This window comes from Sceloporus undulatus, chromosome 1 (genome assembly GCF_019175285.1).
Source record: "Sceloporus undulatus isolate JIND9_A2432 ecotype Alabama chromosome 1, SceUnd_v1.1, whole genome shotgun sequence".
Taxonomy (NCBI): Eukaryota; Metazoa; Chordata; class Lepidosauria; order Squamata; family Phrynosomatidae; genus Sceloporus; species Sceloporus undulatus.
This window is the reverse complement of record NC_056522.1, coordinates 304,125,702-304,141,420: the sequence shown is the minus strand read 5'-3', so window position 1 is coordinate 304,141,420 and position 15,719 is coordinate 304,125,702. Positions and strand designations below refer to the sequence as shown.

The 15,719-nt window shown below is 40.0% G+C and overlaps 1 long non-coding RNA gene across 1 annotated transcript in view; it reads right to left on the bottom strand.

Annotated features, from left to right (window-relative positions):
* LOC121919699 overlaps positions 1 to 15,719 on the bottom strand; it is a 142,566-nt gene that overhangs the window by 80,497 nt on the left and 46,350 nt on the right. The gene's annotated exons all lie outside the window — the stretch shown is intronic.

Sequence of the window (15,719 nt, the reverse complement as noted above, 5' to 3'; positions counted from 1 at the left end):
TTCCTTCCTTCCTTCCTTCCTTCCTTCCTTCCTTCCTTCCTTCCTTCCTTCCTTTCTTTTGTACGTGGTTAATTTAGCATAACTTTGGAATTGTATTTTAAAAACAAACACACACACACACACACACACACACACACACACACATGAAAGGCATGTTGGTTGGGACATAGGGTAGGGAGAAGGAGTTAAGGACAAGGTTGGAAGACAGCACACAGAACCAGAAAAAAGCCGATGCGGTAATGAAGAGATGTGTGGTAGGGAGTGCTCCTAATCCAGTAAGTATCCACTTCCCTTCATTAACATGATCACAGCAAGAATGGGGGTGATGTGATAAAGTCCAGAGATTGGCGGTGGACTTTGATACACACTTCATGTACTCCTACCAACCCCTGAATACAGTATTTGGTATATTATACTGCTTGTAGGATACTTGTTACTACCAACCAACCTTGCATCAGAGCTGGAGCTTTTACCACAATAGTGTCCTCAACAGCAGCATTTCATTCTTTACCATAATAAAGAAGTAGATCAGATGTGGACCAATTCTAGTGTTTCACGAGCCGTGGACCCCAGTTAGCAGTCAAGTAGTGAGACATCATCATCATCATCATCATCATTATTATTATTATTATTATTATTATTATTATTATTATTATTATTATTTATAAAGCACTGTAAATTATATTTATAAAGCACTGTAAATTTGCACTTTTGGATTTCAGTAGTTATCCCACATGCAAAACATTTCTGTAGCCTAACCTGGAAGTTACCAGAGCATGGCTCATTGTATTTTAGAAAGGCACTCCAACTTTAGCCATTTGAAGACACTCAAAACCACAGAGAGTACCACAGAGATTACAAAGATGGATCCAAATCTGTTCCTCTGTGAGGTGTGCAGCCCCATCCAGAACAGAAAGAACATCACTGCTCTGTCACCAACTACACTTCTGATAAGAATGGGACTACTGAAGTATACATCTTACAAAATCCAACAAACATGTCAGAAAAAACATACCATGATAATGGTAATGAAGGTCACGGAAAGGTCCAGGAGAATTAGTAAGGACAACTCTTTCTGTCTGACTCCCAGATAGGTCATCCATCATGGAGCCAAAACAATTTCTGTACAAAAAACAAATCTGAAAACAGACAGGATGTAGCCAAGGGGGGGGGATCTTGGGGCCGGACCCCCCCCTTCCATTGGAAAATGAATGTTATGTGCTGCTGCGCCGCGCACTCAAGCCCATTAAATGGTGGCACTTAGTCCCGGACCCCCCCACTTCCTAAAATCCTGGCTACGTCCCTGAAACAGACTGAAATGCCTCCAGATAATTTCTTCCCAAGAAGAACTCTGGAGTTGCATGGCAACTACTCACTGCTCTGAAAGGAGATATTAGCAACTGACTGGTTTTTGAGACAATCTTTCTGATTCACAGAAGATTATTGTAAGAATAGTTTCACATGTCAGGATTATACCTACCCTTAGAATGTATTCTGTACCTTCAGGGTCCAGGCCACCAGTGACACTCTACTCAGTGTTACATAAGCCAAAAATGATAAGGTCATGATAGCAAGTGGTAAGCCTCATATCTCCCAGGATATTGTCCATTTCCTCAAGTTCCAACAACTGAAATCCATTCAATAAAATGATACCAGATGATGCTCTGCATACATTTTGCAGAGTGAATTGTTGTAGTAATGTCATCTAAACAAAAGCACATACCAATTTTTGCCTCCAGATATTCAGCAAACTTGTCAAACTAAATTTCTAAGCATTCCTTCGCATCTCTTCCTTGACCAGTTAGTGAAGGCCCTAAACTAGCTGAAAGAGTTCCACAGGGCAAAACTGTAAAGACACATTAGTAGTGAAGTTTGATTTCTTCAGCTCCTAACACTCCTTCAGAGTAGGCTCAATAATGACGAGCCTATGTAGACATTCAGTATTCTCCACTAACTAGTTCAAACAATAAGAAAAGGTGTATCATATTTAATATGTTTTGTTAAACTCAGATAGTTTTGAGCCATCAACATTTAACCTGCCTCATAGCATCAGACTCCATGCTCCTCTTCTGTAGTAAGAGACAGCTATTAGGAGCAAGTGAGTCTATTGACTGAATAATTTCTTAATCCCAGAGAGTAAGATTGACAGAAGCCAACTTCTGTCAATCATGCCAACTTGCAATTTCTGGATGGTCCTCAAGAACTATTCAGATTTCACCCAATAGATTCTCCAACCCTGGTGGTCAAGCCCTTTGCTGGTTTATGGCAGACTACCACCCATCCTCTCACACAGAGAGAGCAATGTATGAGTATGCACACATGTGTGTGCACGAACATGTGTACACACACACTTACCATCATGAGACCTCTTTAGAGCAGTTGTGGGAATAGTTCAGATGTTTTTGAACTGCAGCTTTCAGGATTCCTCACCACTGACTGTGGCTATAGCTGCTGGAAGCTGTATTTCAACCACATCTGAAGACGACAACATCCCTGGTGCAGCGAGACAGGTCTTGTATGCAATGCAAATCATAATGTTTCTGTATGGGATACTTGTCAGTTAGGACTTGATCACACCAGCTTTTTTTTTCTTGCAACAATTGAGTTAGTGAAGCAAAAAAGAAAATTCTGGTTTCAAAATGTTCAATATCACACTTCTCTTCCATTGTGCGAGTGTGCTGCTTTGACAATTCATGGTCTCTTCTGCACCAGTTCTATAACCTCACCTTCCATTACTTTCAGTGCATGAGCGCTTTTGCCAATGTTGTTCTTACTCTCATCCTTTCTCCTTTATAGGATGTAATTACACAATCGCAGCAAAAATAAAATTAAAGAACCTGAAAGGCATGGAGTAAAAAAAAAAAAAACCAAACACTTTGGCCTGTTTGGGAATATTGAGGGGGAGGTGGGAGAGGGGAATAGTATCCCCTTGTGCCAGGTGACTGCCATCAGTTGTTACTGTTGAGGAAGGACCTATTACATCAAGGGGACTAGGAGCCTATTGATGGGTTTTCCCCATTAATGAAAAAGTGCACAACAGAAACAAAGGAAATGCAAAACAGCAACTGATTGGACATGATATCAGCTGACCACATAAGCTAATATCTTGCTTTAATTCCAATTTAATGACTCAAGTGATAATGTCCTTAGAGCCCAAGTCACACAGTATTGCTGAAACCATTTAAACATATAAGATAGTAAGGGTTTGCATTCATGTGCAACTTTAGGATAGGTACTGAACCTCCAACCTTGACCAGAGGTCTCAGCCAGTAAGAATCTGCTTGCCCACACATTATTTACATATTCTGCCCTGGGTTCCATTTCTAGATCTATATCTGCAATGTCATAGCAGTTTCATGTAACTCTCACTGACATAATTCCATCCTACAGAATGATGAGATTTGTATATTTGTGAGGAGCTTAAAATTCTCTGCTAAAGTGTGCCAGTGCGCTTTTTTGAACTACAGTACTTGAGCTGAAAGTATCTCACCAAGCTACAAATCCTAAGAATCCACAGGATGGACCCATGACAATTAAAGTGGCATCAAACTACATTAACTGTGTAGTGCAAACACACTGTAAATCAAGCTAAAAGAGGATTATTGTTCATTTAGGGAGGCAGATAAGTTGGTAAATAAATGGATAATTTTAAATTTTCATTATGATCACATACAATTAGAATGATCAGAATTTAACTAATGAAATTATTACATCCATTTTCAAAGCAAGTAAATTAATTGATTGCCAAGTTAAATGAACCCGGATAGATAACTGGATGCCAGTCTTCACTATTATGTGGACATTCAGAATTCTCAGTTAAACAGAAGAAAAAAAGAAGTACTTTATCTAATAAACATAATTAAAAGGCATAGACATAAGACAGTTCAGGAGGAATGCCTGCCTACTATAATGTTGAAAATATAACTTCATAAAGCTCATACTTGGGGAATTTTGTGATGAGTACACAATCCAGTTTGTACTTAACTCTTCCTCAGATGATTATATGAGTACAAGTATATTCCAAATTAAATATATTTTGGAATGATTAGTGCACATCATCAAAATTTAAAACAGTAGATTAAGTCAACACTTTCTCCAAATACATTTAGGCATGACACACACACTCCTATCCCCCCCCCTTTTTTTTATTTGTAAAAATTAATGATTCCAAGTGTATACACTGCAAATCATAGCAGGTGGTAAAATGATCTTGAAAGAGCAGAGTGCAGAAATAGTATAAAATCATGACAGAAATCCTATGGGCATTATGCTTGTACAAAGTGGGAGCGGATGCCAGAGGGTCTACTTTTTATGTATGCTGATAGAACATTACTCTCCATGAGCTTTATATAGGATCCCGACCCATGTCTATATGTTCAGAATAATCATGTAGCACGGCCCTGTCATTTTAGACTGGACAATGAGTTGTGTTTTTGAAAGCTCCACCATGTTAAGTCTGTCAGCATAATGTAGTGAGAGGTTCTATATTAGCGATGTTATTGATGTGGTATGTTTATACTGATAAATATTTTATTGTGTTTCCATAAACACTGGACACTCAGTGGTCAACATTCTACATGGCACAGTATAGTATAATAGTTGGGCAAGTGGAACTACAGTACAACTGTCCATTCAACATCCCTGGATTCTCTGTTGACTTGCTAAAGCCACACCTCCAGATGCTTTACTGATCTGGCCTTTAACACGAGGCTGTTGGCTGCAGGTGCAAAGGAGATGGTGTCCTATTGTCAGTACTGAAGTAAAATTCAGTTGCCTGTTAGGTTGATTTTGGTAAATGGATGAGGATCCATTGATCTAAAACAAAAGTAGAAAGTGTCTGGTACTCCAGCTGTTGTTCAATTGCAGCTCCCAGCATTTCTCATAATTGGCTGTGCTGGCTACAGCTCCTGAAAATTGCAGCTTGACAACATCTGAAGGGACAGATGAACCCTACACCTGATTTAAAACCTACAAGGGTGTTTGTTCCCTTGGTATATTCACACACACACACATACACATTTTATAGGCCATCTCATAACAGCAGTTCTCTAGCTGCTTACAAGATAAAGGCAAAACAAGTAATCACAATTAAAATACAATCAAGTACAGAAAATAAAAAAATACACTATATAAAAAGCCATCTTTAAAAACAGAGAAATGCTGAATTAAAAACATACCACAGAAAGGAATCTATAGAACTAAAATAGTACTAAACTATCAAGTAAATTAAAATATCTGATGATGAAAAGATATTAAATTAGGTGCCAACTGGAACTTTTTGAGGAGGGTGTTCAACAGTCAAGAGGGAGAACGTTACTGGAAAGGCCCATTCACAAACAGCCATCCATTGTACCTCATTCAGTGAAGGCACTGGGAGAAGGGCTTCAGATAATAATGATCTGGATCCTAATCTTGGATCACAGATTGGGAATGCATGGCTTTCCAGATGCTGTAATAAAACTCTCATCATCATCGGCAATGCAGGCTAGGGCTGATGGGAGTTGAGATACAACATCTAGAGGATGTCTGTTCTGCATGATTGCTGTCACTGCATTTCAACTGCAATGTGTGAAACAGCAGTCAGTGCACAGCATCTTGGCTTACTTTATCCTCCAATTTTCCTGATTGGGCAAGGACAATCCCAGTTAATCTTCTATCATCCCAATTTTTCAGGTGTTTTTAAAATGTCTCAACTTCACTCTCCTCTTCCTACTTTCCCCCTTGTCATCAGTTTATTTCAATTGCTGCAAACTGTGATCAAAATGTAAAAATAGTTGGCATTCAGTTTATTCAGCCAGGGGAGAGGGAGGTATTCTGCCTTTCCCAGTAGGCTGAGACCAAACTGCCTGCAGCCTCTCTTAGTATATTGTTCCTCATTGATAACCTTTGCTATCTTGACTACACTCAGATGTTGCTTGTCCACTTATAACCAGTTTCCATCTGTGAAATATGAAAAGGTATGTTACTATCCACATACATACATTTTCACAGTAGTCATCAGAAACTAGAGGTCTGTATTACCCACCTAGATTGTATACATTTTTCTCAGAGTAAGTTTTATTAAATTTAATATGACTTACTTCTCAGAGACATGAGGCAAATTCCATGAAAAATTAGACACAGACTAAAAAAAATTAAAATTCCTCAATACATATAAGTGCAATATACCATTTTAAAACTTACACACATCTATAATTGACAAATGAAATTGTGTTTTAATTAGGGTTTTTTGGAGGGTGAATAGTGGGCCTCAAAAGTATAACTGCCATGTTAGACAGTGATGCTACTGTCAACTTCCCTACAAATAATATTAAAAATATCACTTACTAATCCAATGTGCTATGTCTCTGAATTCTAAATCCAATAATAGAAATTATTTTACCTAAGAGGAAATAGACAGCAGATTTTAAAAAGAGGTAAGTATAATCAGTTATGTTTCACAGACTAGGCTTTTGTGGGGATGTTTATTGAAAGAGATGTGTGTTTGTGTGTGTGTGTGTGCATTGTGTGCTTTCAAGTTGTTTCTGACTCACAGCAACTCTTAGTTGAACCTATCATGGAGCTTTTTTGCCAATATTTGTATAGAGGGGTTTTGCTATTGCCTTCTCCTGAGGTTGAGAGCATGTGACTTGCCCAAGGTCACCCAGTGGGTTTCATGGTAGAATTGGCATTCGAGCCCTGGTCTCCAGAATCATAGTCCAACATTAAAAATACCACTGGTAGTTCTGTCATAATGAAGAACAAGGTTTTACTCCAGGAAGAGAAGAAGTACATTTTCCTCTTTCAAACTGTGGCTACAAAACAAGTCCTCAAAGACCTTCATCTTCAGATATAACTTACTCTATATCTGCTATGTCCTTCAAGAGCTCAAGATATAACAGAACTACACAGTCTTTTTTGGTGTAAAAAGGAGGAACTGACTTGTTTTTCAGTTCAAACTGATGTTTGTCTTCATGTCCTGCTTCTGGAGTCAGACAAGCAGGATGCTGGACTAGACAGATCTTGAGAAGAAGGAAAAAAACCCTTTTAAAAGATTAGTCCTCTTGACCTTTATATTTTCCACGTTCTTTTCTTCCTACCTCTACCCCATCATACTCAGGAAGTCTCTTATATAAAGTGTTTAATCAATTTTATTCTCCTTTCAGATTAATGCTTCATTCCCATGATTCTTATAATAAAAGTAATCTCCCATGTAAAGCATCAAAACAAAGACTGCTGACACACTGCAGAACTAAAGCAGTTTTAACTGCATGGTTCCATCCTGTGGATCCTGTGATTTGCAGTTTGTTGTGGCACCAAAGCTCTCTGACAGAGAAGGCTAAATATTTCATGAAAGTACAAATCCCAGAATTCCATACATTGAGCCATAGCAGATAAACTGGTTTCAATCTGGATTATTTCTGCACTGTAGATGCAGCTAAGTATATGTAAAAATAATTTGCTAATGAGGACTCCTCTGACATAGAAAATATGTTGGGAAATTTCAATATTTATTGCTGAAGTTCTTGGTAGTTTTTTTTAAATCCAAAAATACCCAGTTTTTTAAATTTAAATATCCAATTGTTTCTGTTGTCCTAATTGTCTGAAAAATCCTGGCACTAGCAGCAACATTTCCCCCACCTGGAAATGGTATTCCTTTTAATTTTGAGAAATATTAAAACAAACACACACACCCCTTTCTTCTCCCTTTAAAAGCAAACTTAGTGTATTGGTGCCTCAGTGAAATGGCACCTTATACTACTACACAGTAACTAAAAGATAAAAGATTACTAAAATAGAAAGGGGGAGATAAAGTGTTCTTCAAATCACAGGACCATCTGAGCCAACACCCTGGTTTTTAAAAACCTTTGGAAGAGCCCCAGAGCATATCCAAGAAATTGTTATAAACAGCTCCCAAAAGAATGGAATGAGTGGACATTGAGGAGATAACAACTACCAAAATTGAAATAGTTGTATTTAGACCATTTTGTAAGAACCTCTAGTCTTTCAAGTGTATAACTACAACATAGGCCTCAAACAGATAGGCTAAAAGAAGTAGTTTCAGGCTACTTTGGGAGTGTGGCGTTTAGATGACGCATGCTCCAGATGTGGCGGGAAACTGCTCTGTGGCTGCTCTAAGGGGGGAAAGTTGGACTAAAAAGATCCAAAAAATAAACCGCTCTAGGCAGGAAAGTGCGCACCTTCATCCGTGCATGTAAATGCCCTGACATGAGACTGCTCCCAAAGGAGCACTTCATCCTAACCCTAACCCTAGGGAGCCCTGGTGGCGCAGTGGGTAAATGCCTGTACTGCAGCCATTCACTCGAAACCACAAGGTTGCGAGTTCAAGACCAGCAAAAGGGCCCAAGCTCGACTCAGGCTTGCATCCTTCTGAGGTCGCTAAAATGAGTACCCAGACTGTTGGGGGCAAATTAGCTTACTTGCTAATTAGCTTACTTGCTGTTCACCGCTATGATCTTTGGAATAGCGGTATATAAATAAAACAAATTATTAATTAATTAACCCTAAATCGGTGTATAAATGCACCAGTGCAGGTGCGTATTTAAAAAGGAAGGAGTCAGTGGTCAGGGCAAAAATACAAAAAAGGGTAAGTGTGACACCTTCAATGGCTGTAGGTACAACATACACAAACCAGTCAGTCTAAGAGAGAGCATGGGGTAAAGAGGGGGTGAAGGGGGCATGTAGCGGGGGCATGAATGTGCATTGCCAGTGGGCAATGCTTTACTAGACACATCTCTGCTCTGATGCCCTGTACCGGTGGAGAGTCGCAGGTGCGACTATGTGCACGATTCAATGGGATGGCATCTAGGCAGGAGGCAGTCGCCAGTGGCCTGAATCGACTTATATATGAATCAATGTAAGAATTGTACTTTAATAACTATTCCCTGGTGATAGGCAAGGGTGTATCTGTCCTGGAAGCATGGAACCCTCTTTACTTTCTCATCCATCCACCCTTTAGTCTGAGCACAAATAGTTATGCCTGCTGGAATTTTGTAAGTTCTTTGACATTGTTTTCTTTTGCTTCATCCTTTAGATTCGTTATTACATGCCTCTAAGTTTTACCCTGATTTATCCACGAGTCATAACAAAATTCATAATTTTGGCCCCAAAACCTGCCCTTGACTTATACATGAGATCGACTTACAGTTGAGTATACACGGTAGTTTTGCCAGTCAGTTTCTTCATTTGAAATATAGCCTACAGCACTTGGTATTCCCTGGTGGTCCCTCATTTAAGTACAAACCAGAGTAGATCAACTTCCAAATCAGTCAGGATCTGGTTTCTTTAGGGTATTTAGACCTTAAACACTGTAGTCATGTGTTTAAAGAGTACAGTGGTGGTGAACCTATGGCACGCATGCCAGAGGTGGCACTCAGAGCCCTCTCTGTGGGCACACACATCATCGTCCCAACACAGACTTCACTAGAGTTTGTCACTAGAAATCCAGAGGGACGCAGCACTTTGCAATAAATAAGTGGGGTTTGGGTTGCAGTTTGGGCACTTGGTCTCTAAAAGGTTCTCCATCACTGGAGTAGGACAACAGAGGGAAGCTAAACTAGTAGCAATGCTGGCTAGCAGAGTCTATGTGTTGAAGTCTAAAAAAGTAACTTTTCAAGCTCTGTTATTTGGCTTCTGAGACCACTGCATTTTTCATCCCTCACATAGTGTTGCCAGGATAAAAGTAGGCCAGGCACTGAGATTTCAGGGCCTAAATCTGAGACCTACAATGGCCACAGTGAAGTTGCCCATACAGAGTATGGGCAGTGAAGATGTTACAAGATGTGGACCCTACTGACAACAGAGAGAGGTGGGCCTTGGTAATCCCATTGATGTGATACATTAAGCATCACCTGCAGTTGCTGAGAACATATAATTCCAATGAAGAAGACTGACTCAAAAAAAAAAAAAAAAAAGAAAGAAGAAAAGAAAGAAAGAAAGAAAGAAAGAAAGAAAGAAAGAGGAAAAAAAAAGAATCTTGTTGGAAATGTTTTCTAGCCTTCACATTTAGCAGGAAAAAAACCTCAAACCTTTCCCATTAAATTTCTCACAACATTATAAGAACTGCTTATAAGGACATATGGCGAATATAGTCCAACAAAAGAAAGTTTCCAAGCCTTGTTCTTAGCATGTTACTAAGAATTGCTTTTAACGACATGTGAGAGGTTTAGTTCAGCCAAAGAAAGTTTTCCAAGGCCTTGTCTGCACTGGTGAGGATACTCCAGAGGCAGCCTGGAGTATCCTGGCCTCTAAGCTGCCCTGACCTTCTCCCATTACCTGGCCCTCTCTTCCTGTGTACAGGTTTCTGCTGAGCCACCCAGTGCATCTGGTGCTATTGCCAGTCGCTCACTTCTGAGGTCAGGCCGAGGCACCCAGTGATGATTACACGACTTGGTGACTCATTCTGACTTCACAGTGAGCAACTGGTGACAGCAGTGGGCTCTGGATCTTCCTGGAAAATCTGGAGTAAGAGCTTTGTTTTTTAAAAATTCATTTTAAGAATGTTATACCCTGTTTTTAGTGCTGAATGTGCTGGACGTGGCCCAGGCTGCTTGCACTAGAAACCAGAGTTTGAGCTGTGTGTTATCCGATCAGGATGCTGCCAGAATGGGGGCTGGTCGGACGGGCCCTTTGGCTTGTGCAGACAAGGCTCATGCTCTGCACCAAACAGAAAAGAAAAAAAAACCCCACCAAAGTTGTCCCCATTGTTTTTATAATTTTTGCAAGCACTGATTTTAATGCATGGAAACTATAGCTCAAACAAATAATTATTTCCAAGCAAAAAGAAATTGTTTCAAACTCTGTTTTTAACTCCATTAATGAGCCCCCTTCATTAATCACCTTTTCTTTTATCTCTTCCTCACTTTTGCAGTCATGTTGTGGAATCTCCCCTCATCCTCAAGATACTAATCATCATATTATAATATCATATTATAATTATGCCAGTAATAATCACCAACTAATTTGGCAGAAGAAGATGAAGAGGTAGATGATGATGATAGACCAACAGGGCAACCCTATCTATATATGTCTACTATGAAGCAAACCCTATTAAATTTAATCCGATTTACAACAATCCGATTTACTCGGCCCCAACCCTCTGGAACACGCTGCCCACAGAGCTCCGCTCGGCCACCTCCCTGGCCCAGTTTAAGGAGTTAAAAACCTTCTTATTTTTATTAGCATTCCCAGATGCTGGTCCCGGTTAGCTTCCCCCCTCTGGCAGCAGTGGTCGGCTGGCCAGAAATTGGTTTTAATGTAATTGTATTTGTGATGTATTTGTATTTGTATTAGTATTATGTTGTGCACCGCCCTGATCATGGGAAGGGCGGTATAAAAATAAAAAAATTTATTATTATTTATTATTATTATTAACTTTAAAATGATGGGAATTGCACTTATCTCAGTCATGATTTCAAGGGGGGAGAAGACAGGAGAATGAAATGGAAGATGATGTAGCTGGGATAAGTGAGGAAAGAGGGAAAAGAAGAATCTTGCCAGAAGAAGAGATAGGATGTGGAGAAAGGGAGAAAGAGGTCTAGAGAATTGAGAGGGGTCAGGGAGAAAATAGCTGTAACTAGATATGGAAAGAGGGAAGAAGAAGAGAGAAAAAGAAGGGAAGCAGAAGATGTTCAACCAGATATTGTGGACATGGGTGGAGAAAATGAGAAAGATGATGAGAAACAGATATTGGGGTGGAAGGAGAAAGGCGATATTAAATAGAAGGATTAAAGAATGAGGGAGACAATTAATATAGGTGGAGTTTTGAGAGAAGGAAAAATGAGAGAGGGAGATAAAAAAAAGAGATAAGATATTTTACCAAGTGTGGCTATGTCTTAGAGAAGAAGAAAGAGTATGAGAAAGGGAGTGAAATCAAGAATTTAAGGGGAAAAGAAACTGAAAGAGGAGGACATTCTCATATCATGCTTTTTGCAACAACCAAAAAAGGGAAGTATACTACAGCTTCACCCATTTAGGATATGGTGAGAAATGTGGAAACAGTTAAGAAAATCTGTAAAGCAACAATTCTGTAGCATCGTATTAAGCAATTCCTGAGGCAGAAAGGACAATCTACAGCAGCTGCTCCAAAGCAACTTGCAGCAGTGGAAACCACCAGCCACCAACACACAGTGACACCCACACACTCCCACACACACACGTCTCATGAAGAGATTCTTTTGCATACCCAAGCCATCAAAAATTATTTCCAAGCTCTGCTCAAGTCTAAATAATATATTTTAACATGTATTTATTTGATTTATATTCTGCTTTCCCCACACATACAGGCTTCAAGCCAGCTAGAACTTCTCAAATTCCTTAGAGAGCTGGGGATGTTTAGCCTGGAGAAGAGAAGGTTAAGAAGTGATATGATAGCCCTGTTTAAATATTTGAAGGGATTTCACACTGAGGAGGGAGCAAGCTTATTTTCTGCTGCTCCAGAGAACAGGACTTGGAACAATGGATGCAAGCTGCAGGAAAAGAGACTCCACCTCAAGATTAGGAGGAACTTCCTGACAGTGAGGGCTGTTCGACAGTGGAACACACTTCCCTGAAGAGTGGTGGAGTCTCCCTCCTTGGTTGGAGGTCTTTAAACAGAGGCTGGATGGCCATCTTTTGGGGATGCTTTGATTGAGAGTTCCTGCATGGCAGGGGGATTGGACTGGATGGCCCTTGTGATCTTTTCCAACTCTAGGATGCTATGATTCTAAGTTTGAAGCCAATTTGAGATCACCAGGGGAAACAAAAATAAAAAAGCAGGGCTAAAAGAAATTAATTGTTGTTTGTGCAAAGCAAAATGTAGTGCTGGAGGAGAATTCTATAGATTTTGTGGACTGCTAAAAAGACAAATAAGTGAGTCCTAGAGCAAATCAAGTCTGTACTCTCCCTAGAAGTCAAAATGACTAAAGCTGAGGCTGTTGTACTTTGGACATGTCATGAGAAGACATGCTCACTGAAAAGACAATAATGCTTGGTAAGGTAGAAGGCAGTAGGAAAAGAGGGAGACTGCATTACAGATGGATAGACTTAGGGCACCCGCACCCTCACAACAACCTCTTTAAATGTCACAGGACCAAAGCCACAACTTGACTGTCTTCATGAAGTGAGGCCAGTTCTGCATCAAATCTGGGCCATCTCTGCCTTAAACTGCATTAAGATGTGTCCACAGCAACACAGGGTGGCTATTTATACAATGTCCATCTGTGCCACCTGGTGCCAATATTGCTAGCAATAGTCTCTACCACTGAGGTCACAACAAGGCACCCAGCCATGGGATCAGTGCTGAGCATCAAATGGCAGTTGTGCATTTACAGAGATGATGAGCTCATTTAGGAGACTCATCAAGCTGAGTAAAACTTCGTTACCAAGAAATGGCAATGTTTTGTTAAGTAACATTAATATGGGAGCACTTTTGTAGAAACATTTCTGTTTTCAGACTAAGACAAATGAGTTGAAGATAGAGCCTTCCTTCCTTCCTTCCTTTCTTCCTTTTCTATTCAAACTTCTCTTTATCCCACCACCTTCTTAAGCTTTTCTGGTTGGAAAAAGGGAGAGGGCTTTCTTTGGGAGATTAGAATGGTTCCTTCCTTGCTCTTCTTCTGCCAACAAGTAAAAACATTGTCATGCTGTCAGACCCTTGGAAACTGACTCAGGTGGGCTTTAAATGATGTCCTGTGCTATTTGTTTGGCTTGTGTCCAGTCTTTTAATGGGCTTTAATGGTTTTAACAAAATAAATTACTTAAATGCTCTTAAAGTAATTTTTATATTTATACTTTTTAATGATGTTTTTGTATTATATTTTAATATGTATAGTTTTTAATATATTGTAAGCTACCTTGAGTCCCATTCCTGGGGAAAGGGCAGGGTATAAATGAACAAAATAATTAAATAATTATTTAATGAACAGTTAATAAATATTTAGTAAATAATTAAATAAAGAATTTCTGCCTTTCTCTTGGTATGGGACCCAAGGTAGCTTACAACATAGATAAAAACAAAGTTAAAAATAACTTTTAATTAGTTAAAAGCTAAAAACCGAGTAATTTAAAAAAAATGAAAACTAGAAATCCTATTAAACAGGTTGCTTTAACACAGAATAAGCAACATTTAAAACATAGTAAAGAAGATAAAAGTGCAGCACATTCCATTAAAAGACCTTTCTGTCACAACCAGTTAACAGCTATAGTGCAGTCTAAATAAAAAGTATTTGCCTAAAGGTGAAAAGAAAGCAGGGAGGGAGTCAACTGAGCCTCCCCTGGAAGGGAATTCCAAACCCTGGAAGAGGGTTCACCAAATGTGTCTCAGTGGTGGGGACCAAGAAAAAGTCCTCTCTTGAGGATCTTTAAACTTAGACAATGAAAGGGGGGATTAAGAAAAAGGAAAAAAAAGATGAGAAGTACGGAGTAGGCTTCTAAACTGATATCTCAGAATCATAGAATCATGGGAGTTTATCACAGGGTGGAAATCCTGTGCAGAAACGGGAAAATCAGAAAAAGCCCGCAAAAGTGAGTTGATTTTCACATGATATCATTGTTAAAGTGGTTTTAACCCGAACGGAAAGCAGATGGAAAGTAGACAAAAGCTGCCCCTTTTTTACTTTTGGAAAATCCCAAAAGTGAAAAGGAGTGGCTTTTGTCTCCTTTCTGTTCGGGTTAATACCAGTTATTTCCCCTGTGTGATAAACTCCATAGAATCAGAAGAGACCAGAAGGGCCATCCACTCCAACTCCTTTCTGCCATTCAGGACTACACAATCAAAACACTGCTGAGAGATGGTCATCCAGACTCTTTTTAAAACCTCCAAAGAACTCCAAAGAGTCCACTACAATCCAAGGCAGCACATTCCACTGTTGAGCAGCTTGAGGGAGTTCTTCCTAATGTTTAGGTGGAATCTCTTTTCCTGTAGCTTGAATCTATTGCTCTGTGTCCTGGTCTCTAGAGCAGCAGAAAATAAGCTTCCTCCATCCTCAATATGACACCCTTTCAAATATTTAAACATGTTACTTCTTAACCTTTTCTTTCCCAGGTTAAATATCCACATCCCTAAGCTGCTCATCCTGGAGCATCGTTTCCAAACCTTTCACCAATTTTGGTCACTCTCCGCTGGATATGCTCCAGCTTGTCAACAACCTTCTTAAATTGTGGTGGTCATAACTGGACATAGTATTCCAGGTGAGGTCTGACCAAAGCAGAATAGAGTAGTATTGTAATTATCCTCAATCTAGACACTATTTGCCTATCAATGCAGCCTAGAATTGTCCAGTCACCACTGCTTTTTCAGGGACTTGGGATCTGCATTCTTGATTATTTGTGGGGGGGGCACCCCCACAGAGGCCCTCCCTGCGTGCTCATGGGGGTGCGCCGTATTCAAGCCTATAGGGTTTGAATATGTGCGAGGGTGGTGGTTCTGGAGTGGATTCCCCATGAAAACAAAGGGTTGACTTTATTGGCTTTTTTAGCTGCTACATCACACTGTTGGCTCATATTCCGCTTGTGGTCTATTAAGAATCCTAGGCCCGTTACAGACGGGCTAAAAAGTACGCGCAGAGCGCGTAGTAGGGTTAAGACGGGGCAGTGCTTCCGCACTGCCCTAACCCTAGTGCGCGCTCTGCGCACACAAAATGGTGGCGGCCGTTCCACACGGCTGCCGCCATCGATACATGACGACCGCACCGCCTCCAAATGAGGCGGTGCGGTTGTGACGTATTGGGGTCGCAGCAGGG